Source organism: Dermacentor variabilis, chromosome 1 (genome assembly GCF_050947875.1).
Source record: "Dermacentor variabilis isolate Ectoservices chromosome 1, ASM5094787v1, whole genome shotgun sequence".
In the NCBI taxonomy this organism is placed as follows: domain Eukaryota; kingdom Metazoa; phylum Arthropoda; class Arachnida; order Ixodida; family Ixodidae; genus Dermacentor; species Dermacentor variabilis.
Genome location: NC_134568.1, coordinates 273,845,988 through 273,863,454, shown reverse-complemented (window position 1 = coordinate 273,863,454; position 17,467 = coordinate 273,845,988).

Sequence of the window (17,467 nt, the reverse complement as noted above, 5' to 3'; positions counted from 1 at the left end):
AACATTCGTGTGAGTAGAAATAGGTTCAATAAGTGTTGATGCCTCTGACGAGATTTTTCAAATGATTGTTTAGTTACGTATTCTTGCTGATCAGTGCCTAGTTTCGAAAAATATAAGCGGCTAAGAAACATAATTCTAGCAATTCTTCTCCGTTCTTTTACACATTCCAGCTTTGCTTCCTGCTACATGGCAGATGGAGAGTCCCTCTGTTTATAGTGGCTATATATATAAAACAAGCCGCTAATCTTAGAATTTTTTCTATTTTTTCTATGTCTACTGTTGTGTGAGGGTCCTACACAATACAAGTACTCAAGAGGAGGTCTTACTTATGGCTTTGTAAGCATTGTTTCTTAGTTCGTTTGATGATCTTTAAATTAGTGTTTTAGGAAGCCTGATTTTTTACAAGCTGAAAAGAATAAGTTATCTATTGGTGCGGTCCGTTTAAGCGTGGATGTAATCTTAATCCCTTAATACTTATACAGTTGAACACACTTATAACAATATTCAAGTACCATGAAAATTACATTGTTATAACCAGGTTGCATGAAAAAAAAAATTTATAAAGGGGGATGGTGTAGCTGTTCTGAGAAAACTATAATGGCAGAGAGGCCAGTTCCCCTCCCCACCATTTCCTTCCATCCGGCTTCTGACTGTGGGGACTCGTTTAATTAACTGTTTAACTCTCCTTCCATGCATGCTCCGATCGCGTCTTGTTAACAAGCCGTGGCTGTCAAGAATGGCACTGCTGTAACAACTGCAAACTGGGGTCACAAGCGGCAAGTGACATATGAGCTCCGCTGAGGCATCTCTTTGGTGACCCTAAAAGCCGCCTTTTAAACAATGCGGGAACATTGCCGCGACAGTATCTTGGCTTGAGAAATCCAGAAGAAAGGCTGGGACAAGATTGCCACAAGCATCTCGCCACGTACTTCCCACTGGCTTGCACGAGAAAACCCCATGTCTGTCAGCCTTGCCTGCTTTACGCGAAGCTTGCTGACATCCTTCTCCAAGGCATACAGATGCTCCAAGTAGTGCAGCGGAAGGTCCCTCGTGAAAACAAGCCCCTGAGGGACTGAGTTGATCTACAGGGCCTCCCGCATGAACATTGCTGAGACAGCCTGCCCTACTATGCCAGCACTGCTGCCATCACTATCCCATGCAAGCACATTTGCGACAATTGTCTGATCAGTTAGAAGCACTTCATTTCCAAATCTATAGCAGTGCATTTTCTTTCCACCGGCAACATTGTGTGTTGTCGATGATCAGCGGGCGGATCAGCCATCTTTCGTTTTGGCAGTGAGTCAAACGAGGCTGAGAAACTACATGTCCAGGAACGATTTTGATGCAAGAAACAAAGACAAGCACGAGCGACTTAGTCCGTTAGCAGAATTGGGCAGAATGAGGGCCCAGCAAGCAATCTGAGAGCAGCCGTAATGCCAGCAGCATTGTCAGTGCAGTTGGCACATTCCATTCATGTTTTGGAGGGTGGCGTGGCGCAGAGCTATAGGCACAGCCCATTTGTGTTCGGAGGTGTGGAAGGGCGAAGAAGTGTACGATGGCAGTTGGGGTGGCGGGCAATAGTGCAGCGGCTCGCATTTCACTTTTTTCTTTTCAAGGATTTTGCATACCATTACCCTTCGGCACGGACACCCAGCAACCAGACTTCGTCATAATAACCAATAATGTGGCATGGGGATATTGTAGTAAGTGGGTTATTTCCCCCTAGAAGACATACAAAAATTGATGGGGCAGCACCTTTTCATTGTTATGACCGATATGTTGTTAAAATCGGTATCATTATAAGTGGGTTTGACTGTATTCCTCTACTTGTTTGGTGATGCTACCGTTTATGTTATATGAAAACACCAGTTTGCTTCTTTTATTAGTGCGGTACATCTGTACCCTTTTTTTTTTCAAAATTGATAATCATATCCCACTTATAACTCCATTCTGCCAGTAACTTTAGATTCACGTTAAACTCAAGTTGGCCATGAACAGAATTTAAGGTATAAAAATGACACAGTCATCGGCAAACAATTTAACTGAAACAGTTGAGCCAACAGAGTCTGCCATATCATTAATATAGATGTTAAATAAGTGCGTATCACATATCCTTGGGGTACTCCCGAGTAAACATCTAAATTTCCAGAGCACGATCCATCTATATCTACACATTGTTTTCTATTAGTCAAATAAGATATAACCCAGTTGATCATTTCGGAACGTATACCAATTGTTCTCACCTTTGCAATTAGTAGTTAATTGTGAGACACCCTGTCAAAAGCTTTGGAGAAGTCCAAAAATATATCCACCTGACAATTTATATTTAAAACCTTAGGAAATTCATTAATGCTTGCTGTTCACTGCATGTTATCAGAAAAGTCTCGTCGGATCCCATGCTGGGCATTGTGTGTGATATTGTGTTTATCCAAAAAAGTTATTTAAATGTTTCACCAGAATATGCTAACATAAGCGAGTTTTGCAGCAAAATCACACACACAATAAAGGAGACAACACGGGCACTTACTTCAACTGTTTAATGAGCATAAAATCATCCTAGATATATAGCCCTCCCAGACCCCAAGTGCATGCGCACGCGTGCACATCTACTCGCACTGTCACTGACACAACGACACTGTGTCAGTGACATGTCTGTTTTTCTGTACGAGGCCGAGCAGAAATTTCTTTCACACTTACTCAGATAATGTGTTTTTTTACCCAAATCAACTTGATGCCTTGCACACGTGCACTTGCACTCGGGGTCTGGGAGGGCTATATACATACGTAGGATGCTTTTATGCTCATTAAACAGTTGAAGCAAGCACCCGTGTTGTCTCCTCTCTTGTGTGTGGGGTTTTGGCGCAAAACTTATTTATTATGTAGGGTAACCAACTAGCCCAGCAGTTCACTCTTCTAAAATGCCCTGACACCTTGCAAGAAATACACATAAGGGAAATTGGTCGTAATTACCAACTTGTATTGGGCTACCCTTGTTAAAAACTGGAACAGCACGAGCCAGGGGCTAATCTGTCTGTACGTTGCCAGTTTTTAAGGACTTTTTAAATATTATGAGAAGAAACCTACCTATCACCTGTGCGTATCTCTTAAAAAAATAGCTGGAATTTTGTCTGGACCTGCTGACTTCTTTGCATCTAACCGTAAGAGTAGTTAAACTACACCCTCCAAGGATATGGACAGATCGCCTAATCCATCTGTTGTGGGAGTGAAATCGCTGTCGTCGTACGGCTTTGGAAACATGCTTTGAAAGTGATAATTAAACATTTACACTATTTGCCTGCTGTCTGTAATGAAAGTGTTGCTCAATGCCACCTGCTCAATTCGTCGATAGCCCTTGTCCCCCCAAAACTGCCAGAATTTTCGTGGGATTTCTGATGCAGAACACCCAAGTGTTTAAGTGAAATAATGTTCTCATGACTTGCATTTTATACTCAAGGGTAGTTCTTAGTTCTTTAAGCACCTTGTCATCAGCAGACTTTAATTTCCTGTGACGCTTTAGCCTGCATTTTATCTGGAGCATCTCTTTGGTGATCCAAGGGCTTTCTCGACCAACCTTTTTCAGTGTGTGTGGAATAAGGTTTTCTATACAGTGGTGACACCACAATGCGATCAGCATGCCTTCCGGTGGCTAATCGGCCCTATCTCCACACATGCTTCCGTGCTTTCCACATGCGCTGCTTTTGTTGTTCCCTCTGTTCGCGTAGTGTTAATTGTTTCAATCGGTCCGGTCGACATGGCCAATGCTTGTACTGAGAAATATCACGTGCTGTGGGAACGCTGCGTGCATTAATGCACTGACGACCATGGTCGGGTCATTCAACAAAGGTACCGATATTCGAAAAATCGAATATCAGATATTCGCGAGTCGAATGAAAAACTCCAGGTCAAAAGGGACCTAGAGCCCTCCTCTAGTTCTCTCATAGTTCCCACTAGTTCAGTAGTTTCTCATAGCCTGAGAGTTGCTTTCGGACGTTAAATGCCATGAATCAGTCAAACTGACAACAATTCTCGGAGGACTTCATTTTGCGTTTGCCGAGATGTGATACACTGACAGTATAGGCCATAATGCGATAGGACTTCACTAGGACTGAACTTCAAAAATTTCGAGTATGCTACCACTGTGTAAACAACGAGAAGAAAGGGGGTTAACCGAAGGGGCCCGATTTTTATTAAAATAATAATAAATATCGGGCCCCTCGGTTAACTTCCTTTCTGCTCATTAATTACATAACGAGGGTCTCGAATCCAGCAATATTGATGCCTTCAGGTAGCATGTGTGGGTTTATTGACCGGTTGCCTTCACCCAAAAAAGGTCACGTTCTCGTAATGCCTGCGGCAGAAAGGACGTTCCACATCCGTCGCCAAGTTCTGGGAGTGGTGGCGCTGCATAACACTCCCTGGGTTCTTCTAGGTAACATAAATACCCAAAAAGTGGATGAGGAAACGGCGCCGCGACAGCTCAATTGGTAGAGCATCGCATGCAAAATGCAAAGGTTGTGGGATCGTTCCCCAACTGTGGCAAGTGGTGTTTTCATCCGCTTTCATTTCCATTGATTTATCATTTCTTTATTTCATTCATTAAGCACAATTAATTTCCCGTGTTGTCCTAGGTGTCAGTGTTTGTTGGCTTCTTATGATGTGCTGTGTTAACAAGCAGCATTTATTGCACCACTGTTATCACCACACTCCATTCCTCTTTCATTCCCTTTTTTCCCTTTGCCAGCGCAGAGTAGCATGGTAAATGTGTGCTATAGCTTAGGCTGACCTCTCGGTCCTTCTGTAAATTTAATCATCTTTCTCTCTCTCTCTCTGAGCAAGTAGTATCCTCTATGATGATGCAGCGTCGGCGAAGCTGTGTCTTCAACCAATGAGATCACTGTGGCAAGCCACGTGACTGTTCCCAGCGCAGCACTTCTCACGCTGCGACGAATTGTGGCACGCAGCGTTGTCTGCTTCCGTCAACACCGTGGCATGCACGGTCATAACATTTAAGCAAAAGCAACCCTATGTCAAATTGCTTCATAATGGTTTCTCCAAAAAGTTCCTTTTGGGGTTCAGAAAATTTATCACTTTGGTTCTGGTTCGACTAAAAATATGGCTCAGCTTCGGTTTTCGGTTAAGTACCAGGTCGTTTTGACATTCTGCTGCTGATGCTGCTGACTATGAGCGCAGTCACCACGATTGTGTTAGTAAGTTATGCATAATTACTGCCTGAATCAACACGTGCAGCAAAGCCTTTGGAGAGGGGTGCTTGTCTTGTCACGTTACCTATAAACTGGTTTTCTAATCTGCATTAAAAAGCATACGTGAGTTACTACTTGTGCTTGCTTTTCCGAAAAAAAAAGGAAAGAAACAAGAGCGTTGTACTGCATTATCACATTATTTTTATTTGTAAAGACCACTAGAAAGACCCTTCACCAGGTTGGTGCATTGAAAACAGACAAGCACGGTGCATAGATCACTCAGTGATAATCGTGTCTGCACAGTACTACGTAGGTGTACACTGTGAAAACTGCTGGTAACTCAAACCACATTACGCATGCCTTTTGAATTTTGAGGAATTTTGCACGAACGACACTCAAAAGCCTTTATAACGATGTGCTTGGGACCTACATAATTCTTCATTATACAGGTCACTTTGTTGTAACGATTGTGCACCGCAAGTTATAAAGTTTGTGCATAAGCAAGTTCAAGAAAATAAAACCTTTATTTAATGTGAATTTGAGATACTTAAAAAAAGTAAGTTGCTAATTTTATTGCACGCTCTTCGTCTGATGGAATGTGTGACTGCAGCCAACCTTATTGCACCGTGGTTCATGGCATGTATGGCGGTGAAATGCAGCAGGGATGCACGGTAGGGCCGGAGATTGTTGAATGCTGCTATCAGAATCCTTGTTCATTTTACAGGCTCTTCATCACTGTTGCCTTCGGTGACGTTTGTGTGCTTTCTGCCATAGATAGCCTTGGAGGCATTGTCAGCTACGATTACATCATCATGTCATCATCAATTCTGACGTATTTGTCAGTCGTTATGCCTACTGGTGTGTTACAACAAGTAGCGTACTAGCTGAGCGATTCCTGGAGCAGTGCAGCAGGACCAACACTTGCTGGCAACAGCACATTCGTCAAGTACATCGCTAGCAATTGCCTTAGCGCAGCTCAGGGGTGTCTTTAGGGGGCAGGGACGGCACTGGTATGTGGAGTTCATTGTAAAGCAACAAATGAGCTGTCAGGGAAGCCTAAATTCCTTCGTTGTACAGGCAAATTCGCTGCAGTGGTCTTTGTTGTAGAAGTGATCGCAATAAATATTAAAAATAAGAATTCAGCTAGGAGTTAATCCTTCGTTATACAGGTCATTATGCTGTAGATGCGTTCGGCTGTATACAGTATGTGGGGGCATTTGGCTATGAGGAGTGTTTCACGTAATTTAAAAAATATGAAAATGCCACATAGCTGGACCAAACCAAGGTAATGTTGTTTGCCACTGCTTGGAGGTATATTATTTTTTGCATTCCGCATAATTGCATAATTAGTCTGAATTAATTAATGAACTTCTCAAATATTATAATTAGGTGAAAAGTGTCAATGAGAAAATTGTAGAACAACACGAAAAACTCCCGATACAGCTTTCTGTTGCTCAATACGTGCTACTTAAATGTGTTTTCCCGAGCGTGAAAGAAGCCTGCGAATGAGCAACTGGCCACTCAAGGCACTGCGTGTAGTATTTGGGGGTGCCGTCTTGGCACTTTTTCTTGTAAACAGTTGTTCGTTTCCTCCGCCCTGAGAATGGCTGGCTCGGCTCTCAGACATTTCTTCGCAGTGAAACTGAGTAGCTTGGCATATCTACGAGGGCAGGCCTTCCTCATACCCACCGACTCTATTTGCCTTGATGTCCTCCTGGCCCACTGCTTCGTTCAGGGTGGGGACATTCTTTGAAGGAGCAATCGCCACCTTGACGGGTATTCATAGCCACACTCCGCCATTGTCTAGCCCACTTCCCTCAGAACCAGCACAAGTTAAACTTGTGTGACTGCCTGGCCGTGGTTTTCGTCACAGAGTATCCGGGTGTTGTGTGCAATTGTGTGTTCGAACCACTTCAGGAATGGTTGAAGAATGTTTCACTTTCCAACAGAGCCAAATAGACCTTAGTCTATTGCGGAAGTCAAGTGCAGTAAGTGGAAGCCGACAAAGGGATTGTGCGTATGCAGAGCGAGTATAGTGAGCTCCGTTTTTTCTATTGATTAATTTATTGCTGTGCACTTAGTAACCTCTCCTGGAGTCCGTCAGTTTGAAGTGTTCAGCAAGGGGCGACATTGGGCATCCAGTGCTCTGAGATAGACGCCATGTAATGCGAGTAAATGTTCTGTACCTGCATTATCAAACTCTACAATGACACAAGACGTGAACCAAGCACGGAAAGGATTATGCCTTGGTGCTCTCAACCTCGCTACATTATACTACAAGCTTCATGCATTATTTTACAGTTGTGACGTTGCCTGCAGGCTCACATTAAGAGCAACTTTGAACAGAATGGTGCCTACGGTTGGAAGAAGTTGCATTTTCTACTGCTTCCTTTCCTGTAATTATTTACATTTTATGCTGTGGAGGCCATTTCCCCTCTTCAGGCCAGGGGATGGGGGTGGGGGTGGGGGGGGGGATGGGAGGCGTATTTCAGCTGCCACTGATTGGCTGGCACTGTACCAGTGAGGATACTGGCTGAGGCTGACTGCTTCCATTTCAGTGGTACCCCAGCCCAGCCACTCAGCACTTGGGCTGCAGACTGAAATGGACAGCCCACTAAGTGGGCACAGAATACCCCCCTCCTCTGGGCTTGGTAGCCAAGTGCAATGAATAAAAAGCCTTCAAAAGTAGGCCCTGTGTGTTCAATACGCTTGTTCTTTTAAACCACTGATGTCTTCGATGCTAGGGCAAAAATAGCTGAAGTATATTCCCAACACTGACTTAAATACCAAAATTGCCGTGCTTTTTATATTATTTTAACAATTGCAATTTGTATTTTAATGCTTCGTACGTGATGAAACTTCAGTAGAAATAAAGCGTGGTCACGGTGCGCGGTGAAATGTAATTTGTAGACACCGTTTGGTTTAAACGGAAAAACACCGATAAAGGTACACCGAATTTCCTGGCAATTCGGTTTTAACAGAAAGGGGTAAGTGAAAACAAATTTACTAGAGAGCTGAGCCAACGATAAATGCGTAGCTGCGAGCCTGTGCACTCCAATGCAATCTTTACTGATTCTTACACCCGTTTTGCCTATATCGCTGCGAAGAAAACGAGCGGAGAGTTGGGAGGGTACGCATTGTGGTTAGGGGAACCCTGGCACAGGCCCTGGTCCGCGCCATTGCAGTCATTGCGATGGGTGAACTGCGCAAGCTCACTGACGGTAACGTAATATCGTACATATGAGCCTTGTCATTGTCGTTTTGTATTCGTTGGAGCTCTGTACTCAAATAATACGAATAAAATCTCATTCCATTTGTGCTCGAATACTAAATGCAAATTCTTAATTCCTGCATAGTTATATCATAGTGTGGCATGCTGCTCTTATTTACCGAAGGCTGTGTCTCAAAAACTTTGTTATTCTGTGTATTGAACAAAACGACAGTGTTGAAGAGCAGGATATGCGGACACACACGCATGCATACACACCCACACACACACCATCTTCCATCTTCACACAATGGAATAGTTGTCACTTGTTTGAAGTGTCTGATGATGGCAGTTGGTGTGTTTGAATGGATGATTTAGTAAAGACAGTGGTTGACGTTCGATTGAGACTTTATTTTGTCAGGGTAGTCACGATTGCTTTTATGATCACTGTGATATACACTCAGTGGTTCGACTGCCACCCTAGAAAGTTTTTTGGCTAGAATCAAATCAATGCACGTCCGGGGATGCGTGATAGGTATCATGGGGTTACAGTAACATTGCAGGCCAAACTCTTCCTATATATGATGCATGAGCCATTTCTTCTGTGGCTTAGAAATATCCACGTTGAAGTCTCCGTTGATGATCACAGGTATGGTATCATCCTTTCCAACCCACTGGAAATACGTGGTCATAAACTCCTTTATTTGAGACTTGGAAGTAGCGGGCGAGATGTACTTCGTCAAGATCACGATTCCTTCTTCCGTATGTATAGCGCAAACATCCCCACAGTCGGTGACAATTCTGTTCATCCCAAGATCGAACGGTTGCACTCGAATGTCGTTCTTTACATATATAGCAACATCTGCAGCACGCGACTCCGCCCGGCGATCCCACACGACTCTGGTGTAGCCGTTGAGCTGGGCAAACAAGTCTGACGACGTTATTCACTCAAGAAAGCAAACAAGAAAAAAAAATTGTCTCTGTCTTGCCCTCTATTTATGTGAATTTGCAAACTTTTCTTCGGGAAGAACATTTAATGAGACTGTACGTTATATGATGTGTCAGAACACGCACCTCTCGACACACGGAACCGTATACAGAGTACCACCCCAACCCCTCCCCCAAGTTTTCCGGTATTTTTAGCACATAACATAATTATCGTCCTTGAGATGGATAATTCGAAGAGGCAGACATTACTAGCTTGAGAAATCGAAACACGTATTCAACTAATTAACAAAATTTCATAATTCATAATTAGTTACCCTACGGCACATATTGCAATTTACGAATTGTAGCCGGAGAGCTTGCTAGAAGCATCCACTTGAAATGAATCTCCAGGATGACACCAGTGTCGATAATCATTTCCAAAATTGGGGAACGAGATACATAGGCGTTCCAGTTACTTTTGTGTTTCAATGCATACAAGAGTTCTGTTAAAGAAGTAAGTCGAACAACAGTGCATTTTTACGGTAACCTTGATGACGCATATCTCCAAACTGGGGTCATTTTGGAAATTCCTTTCAAGTGCATGCGTCTTGCAACCTGACTGGCTTGCAACCTGCCCGCGCGCTTGATCACGTGACGTTAGGCGTGACGTTAGGCGCGGTCATGCGCATGGTCTTTCCTTCCTCCATGACTGGATGCACGGGAAGACAAGGTGATGGCTTCGAGCCACCATTCTTCTCGGGTCTCGCCCTCTCGCTTTCGCCTTCACCGCCAGCATACGGTGCACGGGACGTGATTTCATTACACATGGACTTTACATGGAGCATCACTGCGACGGCGAAAATTCGCCTGGAGTGTCCATATAATTGCTATTGCAATCAAATGAACATGCATGGCAATAGAAAGAGAGAGAGGAAGAAAGAAAACGATAAAGAGAGAGAGATATATTTTCATCTGTGCCAGTGTATCGTTATACAAAAGCTGGGCTAGTTGGTAAGGGTTAATTCAGTCCTTAAGTGCGAACGAAGCAAGACGAAATGAAAGTAAACATCACAGATGCTGTGCCGCCTACACGGAAGTGTCGCGCGGATACCGCGCCCTACTTGTGACACCTGCGGCTGCGAGGAGACGATTCAACACCTCCTATGTGACTGTCCCCGTTACGCAGTGCGAAGAAAAGTGCTCGTGACCGCTCTCGCAAATCTGGACAATCGCCCCTTTACAGAGGAAAAAGCTCTAGGACATTGGTCCAGACGGGCTTCGGCACTCAAGGCCTTAAGGGCTTTGTTGAAGTTTTTAAGGACATGCGAATTGTGCGACCGCCTTTGAACGTTGTAGCGCGTAGTTTCGCGTTACTGTGTGAATTTTCTCTTATTTTTTCCATTTTTTCCCTCTTCTTCTTTCTCCTTTTATTCCCTTTACCCCTTTCCCCAGCACAGGGTAGCCAGCCGGTACTTACACTGGCTAACCTCCCTGTCTTTCCTCTCCTTTGTCTCCTCCTCCTCCTTCCGCGTGTCTACGTAAGCTCAGCCAGTGTAGTTGTATCGTGTGCTGGTACACGATGAAAAGTTTTATACCATTGTCGAGGAGCGTTCATCACGCCGTGCCGATACGCCAGTGTAGTAAAGACACAGGGGCTGTATTTTTTTTAGTTTTGTGCTCTTAATTTCTTTCCTGAGCTGTTTTCTGAACCAGCTTTTTGCATGTTACTATGTTGCCTAGTATTACCTGAGTGACGCAATCACTTTGAAAAGCGCAGGTGGGACCGTAAGGAATCACTATATCTTGTAGAATACTGTAACCGGACACAAACGCTCGATGAACATGCTGTATGTAGTGAACAAAACTTGCAATTTCGTAACTCCAGAGCGGATACTGTTTTGTGACTGGTGTTTCGTTAATTACGGACAGCTTGCCGCTGTTTGACCTGTTAACAACGCTAATCGATGCTGGCAAACCGGCGTAGGCTGTCCACAGGAATATCACGGGCGAGCCTGAAGTAAGTTGGAAAATGCAGGCCATTCTCTTTAGTAGCCGTTGCGTGAAGGGTTCAAAAAAAGAAGGGCGAAAATGCTCTTGCGGGACAATGTCAGCGCCCTGAAGCATCACATTACCCACAGGTTGTCCTAAATAAATATCTTATTCGTAGCACTTAACGAAATGCGATGAATGCAGTGAAATGCAATGAATGGATCTGTATGTGGCCACACCAGTTGCCGATCCTAGTTGCCAGTATTTCTTTCTTTGACCTAGGTGCGCTCAGGTTTCTTCCAAGCACATTGATTTAAATAATTATTAAGCACCTGTATGACTGCAGTGTTAGTTACAAAGTCGTAGTGCGCGCTGACCAACGCCCGAATGAAATAAAGTCCGCTTGCCGCTGACAGAAAGATATTCTGTCGACTCAGCAAAAAGACCTGGTCTGATTAGCAGTCGATGTAGTCGTAATTATTCTTGATCGACCCTTACATTAAATTGTGCGTTCTGTCAAACTTGAACGAGAGCGGAAATTTTATAAATCTATTGCATTGTCTACGGTTTGTACGCACATACGCGCTACTTTTTGTTCATAATTCAAAGCGAACGTTGCTAGTCTGCAGTGCCGGTGTGGCCATGCTAACAAGGATGTGCAAGACCACGTTCTCGAGTGCCGACGAGACGACAGTGCGAGGCGATCACTGAAGTCTTATTTAATGTTGCTATACTGTCGAACGCTCAACCTGAAAAAGAAAAAGTAAACAGTGGGATGACAAGAGCACTTAAATGGTACCTTAAAATATCCGGTTCGAGTTTAATCTTCATATCCGAGCCCACTATTACAATTCTTCAAGTACAGCAGATCACAGTGTTGTGCTCGTCTCAGTCTGTTATGTGTAGTTGTGTAAGTTCTGTGCTGATTTATGTAGTTACGGAGAGCTGCGTTGGCGGCCTTGTCTGCAAAACTACCAACTCATGTGCGTCTTTCAGGGCTTTTTGGTGTTATTTACGGAACTATGTACGTTTGTCAGCGTTTTTGTACCTTCATTTGTGCCTTACATTATTGTATGTTGAACTTTGCAATTGCTCGCGCCGTTTAAACTGTTTAAAAATTTTATTGCTTTTTATGCTTTCATTTTGTTTTGCCTGCGACTACGAGTAGTAGGCGGCGTCGGTAAAGGATCCAAAGTCTCCTTTCAATATGACAACAACAACAACAACAACAACAACAACAACAATAATAATAATAATAATAATAATAATAATAATAATAAACTCAGGGTGGTTTCAAAAGTGTCTGCACGTGAGCAGCTGACTGGGTTCTGCACAATAAGAATATTTGTGCGAAGCCTGTTTCTGTAATTCCATTCATGTGGAAGTGGATAGTGTCTTCGAAGCAGTCATGTGTGCGTGTAACCAGCAATATTGTCATGGCGATGGTAAGCATCGTAGGAAATAAATATGCCAGGTGCCAGGTTTCTCGACTGCACATCTCACCTCCGAACCTGGGTGTATGGCCGTCACCTTCACTCGCTCCTGCCATACATCCCGGAGTCTGGCCTGGGTTCTATGCAGTAGGAGGTGGATACCGGACCAGGCCGTGAGGCGAAAGTTTGAATATAGAAGCTAATATTACCACCGCCAGTTCGAACAGATTAAAAAGAGAAGAATCTCGTGGAGCATGTAGCACGATTTGGCGTGTTCAGGCAGATTACAAGAGGCGAACATTACTTGCACGATAAATCGCAATTTCCAGGTAGCTAATTAAAATGATTCATTAACCTGCTAAATTATTCATTTTAATGTACACGTTGCAATTGCAAAATTGAAGCCGAGTAGTAGTGAAGTCACGTCTGTTTAAGAGAAACCCTAAGAATGTAGCACCCGCTTTCAGATATATATATATATATATATATATATATATATATATATATATATATATATATATATATATATATATATTCCCGAAATCCGTTAAAAGAGGCATTGTTGATCCGTTACGTAATCCAGTTAAGGTAGCCTCGAATGTTTACAGAGGGACGCTTTTGGGAAACTTAACTGGAACTCCAATGTATTTCGCAGCAAGCTTTAAGGAGCCCCTCACCAGGCCCCATAGCAAATTTCGGTTATACGCTGGAAGTTGTTACGTGTCCTCTAGGGAGCGTTCTGCCGCAAAAATTTTTCAAATCGGCTCATTAATAGCCTGGATAGAAATATTTCAGTGCCGCGAACCCATGATTTCAGCAGGTGGGCTCCACTGCCAAGCAAGACACTCTCTCCACTCGCCCCGTCTAGCCTTCGCAAGCGAAATTCCTTCCCTGCGTTCTCCCATACCAGATCTCGAAGATCGCGTGACGAAGATCGCGTGATCGCGTGACGTCACGGCCTTCATTTCTTTCCTCGCTTTTTTTTCCCCTGCGCTACGCATTTCCGTTGACCGCGTCGCGCGCGAGCTGTTGTCTCGTACGCGCAGCACACGATTTTGCGCGCTGTGCACAAGGAAACATGACTAGCGGTATAATTCAGTGCTACGCGAATAGAGGCAGAACAAGCGGATCACAGAGCGTGATCACGCGCTGAAATACGGTAGAAAAGGGCATTGTTTCGGCACCTGCGCACGTGACCGCACGACCGGGGAACAAGCAGACGAACGCGGAACTACATCTTTCTTGCTTCCGTGCTAAGTAAAACAAAAAACACGCAGACATTCAGTTTGTGTTTTATTATTTCTTTAAACTTCAATTCGTCAATTCGAGCAACAGATCGCACAGATAACAGATGCTGTCTTACATGTTCGCTGTCTTGAATAATTCTCGAAGTCACGTGTCACCATGAGCGACGTCACACTGCGGACCCGATTACGTAGGCGCAGGAGCCCGACTACGTCACCGTCCCTCTCCGGGCGGATTCGCCGTGAGTGAAGAGGGAAACGCGTTCGGATTGAAATTTCAGTCCTTTCCGCGGCGCGTAGCGATGTAGTTCCTTGCAAACACGATCGTTGGCGCGCGTTGTACGCTCTGCGCTTGTCAGCTCAAAATGGTCAGACCTGGTGAGGGGCCCTTTAAGAACGGATATTCCGAAAGTTGCCTTATAGTCTCCGTATTTCTGGGGCTATGCATGACCTTCACAGTCTCGGAATAAAAGGCCGACTTCTCAATCTTTCACTGTCTCTCCCAACGACGTATGTTCATTATGACCAACAATGGCCAGAGTACGCAATTTGAGTTGAAGTAGTGTGTGCAGCAGAGCAGCGTTTTGAGCTCAATGCTATTTAATGCCATGACGTTCAAGTTGCCAGACTTGTCGCCATCTTCAGTGAACATCTGAATCTATGCAGATGACACTTGTCTTTTGGAATCGGGGTCAAGGTATACTGAAATTCAGCAGTTTATACTAGACGGAATTGACAACACTAGAATCTTTTTTTATTAGAATGTGGTATGGATGTTTCCACCGCGAAGTCAGCACCTCTAGCCTTCACAAAGCGACGTTTCGATAGGCTTCTTCTTACTGTAAACCAGATTGCAGTACCTGTTGTGTGATTTTAGCGGTTCAAGAGTAGGGTATCCAACCAGGGACGTCCATGGATAACCTTCCTGAACGCGAAAAGCGCCAAAGCAACACGTCCTCGTTTTGGTTTTGCGCTGTTCACCGTTTAGTATGAATTAACTAACGCAGCCAGCCACTTGGTTAACCTCCGTGCCTTTACCGTTTCGTTTATCTCTGTCTCTCTCATCGGTTTCCTGGAATTACTTGAGATCGAACACTGTCTCGGACGCGCACACGTACCGTATCTTGGAGAGTGCGTGTTTTCACCGCCGGCTTCGTCATACAGTCGCTTCACGGTTCCGACATGAGCCAAAAACGTTGCCCCGAGTGGGAACTACTGGGCAACACACCCGAGCGCTAGAGCATGCTCGCGTAATTCTAAAAATTTTGGGAGCAGCACAAACAATTATCAGAGATTCTTGAGCTAAGGATGCATACGCAATGATATTCAAGTATGCTCCCTTCGCGTCACAAGGTTGAAAACGTGTGGGTGTATCAATAAAATCGCGAGGAAGAACGATCGTAAAAGCGATAGTGGAGGCTCATTGCTTAGTGTATATAGGCTTGTAATATTTCGGTAATTTCGTCTAGTTGTACACGGGAGCACTACCCGGCGGCTGGTACGGTTTATTTAATTACTATGCACACAAATTTCACAAAATGTTGCATGGCTCATTCAGCTGTGATTCTCTGGAAAAAAGAAACAAAACTATGCAAGTAGCACCGTTTTATTTGTATATTCATATCTAAAACTGCCTGGTTTGCCGGGAAAATGCACGAAAATAAAATGCCAGACAACCACGAAAACATAGCTACAGCCTTTTCGCAGCATGAGATGGGCAACAACTACTGCGCTGCTGTACTGCGCAGCTACTCGACTCGCTCGCCATCTTATCTCTGTTTCAGCACAATATTAAACTGCGCGAGGAAGACAGGAGATGAACAGGAACATAGACGCATACACACAGCGCAGAACTGGCTTTATTTCGGGAAGGCAGATAATTTATAAGGTTCTACAAAATAGAAAAACAAGGAACAATCGCGATGAAATTTTGCACGAGGCAGTGACAAAAAATAGCAAGGCCACGTGTGCACTAAGAGCGCGCGGGAGTCTTAATGGGCTCATCTAAGAGTTCTATTTCCTTCCTTGATAGTGATAAAGAAGGTAAGCTAACGCAGTTGTCACCCCTTTTGACCGTGTGGAATTCCTCGATGACTTCTCTTTTCGTTTTTTTTTATTTTGCTTTTGAAAGGAATTTAGTCTGGTCCAGGTACGGCGAACAGCTTTTACTGTCGCGTCTCTTGCAGTGCCAGGGTAAATAACTGCCCGTGCCCGTGCGCATGGATCGCTTGTGTTCCTACGCACGCTCACTGAAACAGCGGCCACTTTGACCTATGTAGGACCGGCCGCGCGACAGAGGCATCTCGTAGATAACATTGGAGATGCACTTGGTGAGCATGCTCTGATGGTGCTTATTAAATGAGCTATACCCCTTTTTTTGCTTTAGTCAGTAGTGGGCACACTTTCTTAAGTTCGCAAGGCGCTGAAAAAACGACGCGAATCCCGTATCTTTCTGCAACCTTCTTAATGTGCTAGGATAGACACTATGGCATGACAAAAGGTGATTTTTTATCTAAGCGTTGCTCTTTCCTTTCTGGCGTTATTGAAGCAGGCACTCGGATGTACTACAAATTAGCTTGTAGATATGGCTTTTGGCAAGAAACCTATATCTCGATGGGAGCTAAATTCGAAAACACCCGTGTACTGAGATTTAGGTGCACGTTAAAAAACCCCAGGTGGTCAAAATTTCCGGAGTCCTCCACTACGGCGTGCGTCATAGTCAGAAAATGATCTTGGCACGTAAAACCCCATAGTTAATTTTTTTAAGAAACCTATATCTCGGCAGGACATTTCTGCTGCCAAGGTAACGATGTCATACTCTGGACAGTGAAATATTACAAATTTCAAAACTTCAGACTCCCTTAATAATAAAAATAGCTCTCCTGTTGCAAATTGTTCTTGCTAAAAATGCAGTAAATGCATCCTTCAATAGAATGAGTATTTTTAAAAAACAATGCTCGTTCACACAGCATATAACTTATAACTTCACAGCATAACGTTGCTGTGAAGTTATAATCTGAATTACAATCACCTGCACATTTTGGACAAGCATATTTGGCGATTCTTTTTATTACCACGTAACCAGCAGCATAATGATTTAAATTGTCCTTGTTCTTCTTTTCCGAGTACGCAGCATGGCCACACCCCCCTATCACATAAAACAATCTCAACAACTTCATTGGCCTCATTACCCTATACCACGATCAAATCATACGAAGCCAACAAACATTGACACCAAAAACAACATAGGGAAAATTACTTGTACTTAATAAATGAAATAAAGAAATGATAAATAAATGGAAATGAAAGTGAATGAAAAAAAAACAACTTTCCACAGGTGGGGAACGATCCTACGTCTTCGTATTACGCGTGCGATGCTCTACCAATTCGCCTTTTGCGGCGCCGAACTGCGCATGCTCAGCGCCCTAGCGGCTTAGGAGCAAAGCGATTTGGCAGGCACACGGC